This window comes from Eucyclogobius newberryi, unplaced genomic scaffold (assembly GCF_026437365.1).
Source record: "Eucyclogobius newberryi isolate DKJ021-1_F unplaced genomic scaffold, fEucNew1.0.hap1 SCAF_7, whole genome shotgun sequence".
Taxonomy (NCBI): Eukaryota; Metazoa; Chordata; class Actinopteri; order Gobiiformes; family Gobiidae; genus Eucyclogobius; species Eucyclogobius newberryi.
The window spans coordinates 5,289,198-5,294,113 of record NW_027316389.1 but is presented as its reverse complement, the minus strand read 5'-3'; the positions used below and the strand labels follow the sequence as shown (position 1 = coordinate 5,294,113).

The 4,916-nt window shown below is 42.1% G+C and overlaps 1 protein-coding gene across 1 annotated transcript in view; it reads left to right on the top strand.

Annotated features, from left to right (window-relative positions):
• The window catches only part of cttnbp2 (cortactin binding protein 2), a 69,846-nt gene extending 66,397 nt beyond the window's left edge, over positions 1-3,449 (top strand). The window contains exon 25 of the mRNA XM_072435273.1: positions 1-3,449. This exon is cut by the window's left edge and continues 276 nt beyond it. The gene's annotated coding sequence lies outside the window, so the exon portion shown is untranslated.
• Positions 3,450-4,916: the final 1,467 nt, after the last annotated feature.

Sequence of the window (4,916 nt, the reverse complement as noted above, 5' to 3'; positions counted from 1 at the left end):
TAAAGACTCATTTGTTGTGGTGACGTTGTGCTGAACTTGTGGGACCAGAGTTTTATTAAGATGAGTTTATGAAAAAGGCTTGGACTTCTAGGACTTCAGATTGAAAGTGTTTTATTTAAAGGGGCACTGTGTCACTTTTCTGCCGGGACGTTGTTGCGCTCTTAACTTGCATTTATGTGGTCGCTACGGTAACGTGTCACTTCTGGTTTTGGTTTATTGGCTTTGAAGACTCATTAAGTGCATTTTAAGCGGCGCGTCATCTCCATGGAGACGAACAGAAAGGTTCCGTAATGCGTCTGTAGAAATGTGACATAAGGATAAAAGTGAAACAGTATTTTGTGAACACATTTGGACAGTTATGAACGGTGAAGCTTCAGGAAGCAGAATCCAAACCTGCTCCAAGTCTGGACTGATGCTGTGTCTCTGAGCGGGGCGGGGCAACGGGCGGGGCAACGGGCGGGGCAGGCCTGATCCTGATTTAATCCTAGTTTAGTCCTGGTTTAGAGCTGGTTTAGTCCTGATTTAGACCTGGTTTAGTCCTGGTTTAGTCCTGGTTTAGTCCTGATTTAGTCCTGGTTTAGACCTGGTTTAGACCTGGTTTAGTCCTGGTTTAGACCTGGTTTAGACCTGGTTTAGTCCTGGTTTAGACCTGGTTTAGACCTGGTTTAGTCCTGGTTTAGAGCTGGTTTAGTCCTGATTTAGTCCTGGTTTAGACCTGGTTTAGACCTGGTTTAGACCTGGTTTAGAGCTGGTTTAGTCCTGGTTTAGAGCTGGTTTAGTCCTGGTTTAGTCCTGGTTTAGTCCTGGTTTAGACCTGGTTTAGACCTGGTTTAGTCCTGGTTTAGTCCTGGTTTAGTCCTGGTTTAGTCCTGGTTTAGACCTGGTTTAGACCTGGTTTAGACCTGGTTTAGACCTAGTTTAGACCTGGTTTAGTCCTGCTTTAGTCCTGGTTTTAGTCCTGGTTTAGTCCTGGTTTAGACCTGGTTTGGACCTGCTTTAGTCCTGCTTTAGTCCTGGTTTAGACCTGGTTTAGTCCTGGTTTAGACCTGGTTTGGACCTGGTTTAGTCCTGCTTTAGTCCTGCTTTAGTCCTGGTTTTAGTCCTGGTTTAGTCCTGGTTTAGACCTGGTTTAGACCTGGTTTAGTCCTGGTTTAGTCCTGGTTTAGACCTGGTTTAGTCCTGGTTTAGACCTGGTTTGGACCTGGTTTAGTCCTGCTTTAGTCCTGGTTTTAGTCCTGGTTTAGACCTGGTTTAGACCTGGTTTAGTCCTGGTTTAGTCCTGCTTTCTGAAACCCGCCTCTAAAACACTTCTTGAAACACAAACGGTTTTGAGCCGTTTTATTGAAATGTTTTTCTTGAATTCTTGGTTCAGTTCAAATGCTGTGGAAATAATCCGGGTTTAAAGATCTTTATTGTAAATAAGAGTTTGTCGAGTTCTGTTTGTGACACAGTGAAAACGGGAAAAAACTCTGAAATTGTTGATGTTTGTAGAGGTTTTTTTTCCACTTGTTTCGAGTCGATAATGAGACTGACTCCGCCCGAAAGAGACGAGGAAAAAAACATTTTCACTGCTTTTAATCACCTTATGATCCATTTCAAGTACAAATCATTCACATTTTCACTCAGTTTGTCATTTTTCAGACGAGGATTTGGAAGAAGATCGTTTTTGTACTTGAGTCACAGAAAAGTATTTGGAGAAACTCGATATAAAACGTAATATAGTTTTTTTCATCACAAAACATAAAAAATAACGAGAAAAATCTGTTCTTTTCAAAGGACGGACGCGAAAACGATGGGTTTAAATAGTCAACGTGAAGCTTTTGTGCAACTAACGAATCGAAACACCGGAGCAACACCCAGTGACATCATCAGGTGGAACAAAGCGTATTAAAGAAGCGTCACGGAATCAAATGTTTAACGATTAATGTGCGAAACGTGGCATTTTTATCATTGTTCATGATCAATGACGCCAAACGATCACTCGCTTTCTTTAAACTCCAATAATCGAGCGACGTAAACGCTAAAACTGCACTTTATATTTACATTTGTGTTTTTGGAGCGTAAATTAAGCTAGAATTAGGGCCACGACGTTATCTGGAAATATAAAGGCTCTAAATCGTGTACGAAAGGCACTTTTATGACAAAAACTCTGGCATTATTAGATCCTAATGTCAAAAACGATTAAACGTGTCGTACATTTTCTAAATCTAAAACATGTTTCACACTTTAATTGGTCAAAAATGTATTTAAAAAGTCGTACGAGAGGAATAATCATCAGCTTTAATTGATATGATTTTCTTTGATAATATGATTATAAAGTTCTATTTGTTACTATTGTTATTGATGTTAATGATCACGATTATCAGTTAAAAACACTTGAATCGTTCTTAATGTTTGTGCAAATGTGAAAGAAACAAAGTCTGTTCTGTTTTTAAATCAGGAAACGTAAAACTACAACGTTTAAACGCTCGAAAAGCAGAAGATATTTATGAAATGTATGATTTTTGATTAGTTTCCTCCCCCTCCTCCCCCCTCCTTGCCTCCCCCGCACCTCATACTCCCCTCGCCCTCTCTTCCCCCTCGCTCTGGTCCTCTCCCCCTCTCCCCCCCTTCACCTCCCCCCTCTCCTCCCCCCTCACCTCCCCCCCTTCACCTCCCCCCTCACCTCCTCCCCCTCTCCCCCCCTTCACCTCCCCCTCTCCCCCCCTTCACCTCCCCCTCTCCCCCCTTCACCTCCCCCTCTCCTCCCCCCTCACCTTTCCCCCTCTCCTCCCCCCTCACCTCCTCCCCCTCTCCCCCCCTTCACCTCCCCCTCTCCCCCCTCACCTCCTCCCCCTCTCCCCCCCTTCACCTCCCCCTCTCCTCCCCCCTCACCTTTCCCCCTCTCCTCCCCCCTTCACCTCCCCCTCTCCTCCCCCCTCACCTTTCCCCCTCTCCTCCCCCCTCACCTCCTCCCCCTCTCCCCCCCTTCACCTCCCCCTCTCCCCCCTCACCTCCTCCCCCTCTCCCCCCCTTCACCTCCCCCTCTCCTCCCCCCTCACCTTTCCCCCTCTCCTCCCCCCTTCACCTCCCCCTCTCCTCCCCCCTCACCTTTCCCCCTCTCCTCCCCCCTTCACCTCCCCCTCTCCCCCCCCTTCACCTCCCCCTCTCCCCCCTCACCTCCCCCCCCTTCACCTCCCCCTCTCCCCCCTCTCCTCCCCCTCCCTCTGGTCCCATTGATGTCTTTGTCACATTTGAACTCGTGGCTGGTTCAGTCACTGCTGTTTTAGAGATTTCAGATTGTGTTTGTTCCTCACTGTGCATCGTGTTAATTTAAGGTTTATTTGTGTATATATAAATATGGTTATAATCTATACATATGTACAGAGAGATTTAGTCCATACGATTTTAGCTGTTTGAGGTTTTACTCTTTGTCTTTAAGCACATTAAACTGGCACTGGCAAAATCCACAGCGGCTCCGACTTTTACACTTTTGTGTTTTATACTTTTGTACGCCTCGTTTCGGTGTCGTAGAAAATGTGCCCGCTGCGTTTGACCCGTCCTAAGCCCGGGGTGTCAGACAGGGCCGCGGCCCTGTCGGTCGAACATAACGTAAAAGTGAGAGCTCACAGCAGCTTCACTGTCGTGTTCATACTTTATTACACTCTGACCTGCTGCTCAAAGAACACACTATTACATGGTGTATAAGTCTAAACATACTATTACATGGTGTATAAGTCTAAACATACTATTACATGGTGTATAAGTCTAAACATACTATTACATGGTGTATAAGTCTAAACATACTATTACATGGTGTATAAGTCTAAACATACTATTACATGGTGTATAAGTCTAAACATACTATTACATGGTGTATAAGTCTAAACACACTATTACATGGTGTATAAGTCTAAACATACTATTACATGGTGTATAAGTCTAAACATACTATTACATGGTGTATAAGTCTAAACACACTATTACATGGTGTATAAGCCTAAACATACTATTACATGGTGTATAAGCCTAAACATACTATTACATGGTGTATAAGCCTAAACATACTATTACATGGTGTATAAGTCTAAACATACTATTACATGTGTATAAGCCTAAACACACTATTACATGGTGTATAAGTCTAAACATACTATTACATGGTGTATAAGTCTAAACACACTATTACATGGTGTATAAGTCTAAACACACTATTACATGGTGTATAAGCCTAAACACACTATTACATGTGTATAAGCCTAAACACACTATTACATGGTGTATAAGTCTAAACATACTATTACATGGTGTATAAGTCTAAACATACTATTACATGGTGTATAAGCCTAAACATACTATTACATGTGTATAAGCCTAAACACACTATTACATGGTGTATAAGTCTAAACACACTATTACATGGTGTATAAGTCTAAACACACTATTACATGGTGTATAAGTCTAAACACACTATTACATGGTGTATAAGTCTAAACACACTATTACATGGTGTATAAGCCTAAACACACTATTACATGGTGTATAAGTCTAAACACACTATTACATGTGTATAAGTCTAAACACACTATTACATGGTGTATAAGTCTAAACATACTATTACATGGTGTATAAGCCAAAACACACTATTACATGGTGTATAAGCCTAAACACACTATTACATGGTGTATAAGCCAAAACACACTATTACATGGTGTATAAGCCTAAACACACACACTATTACATGGTGTATAAGTCTAAACACACTATTACATGGTGTATAAGTCTAAACACACTATTACATGGTGTATAAGCCAAAACACACTATTACATGGTGTATAAGTCTAAACACACTATTACATGGTGTATAAGCCTAAACATACTATTACATGGTGTATAAGCCTAAACACACTATTACATGGTGTATAAGTCTAAACACA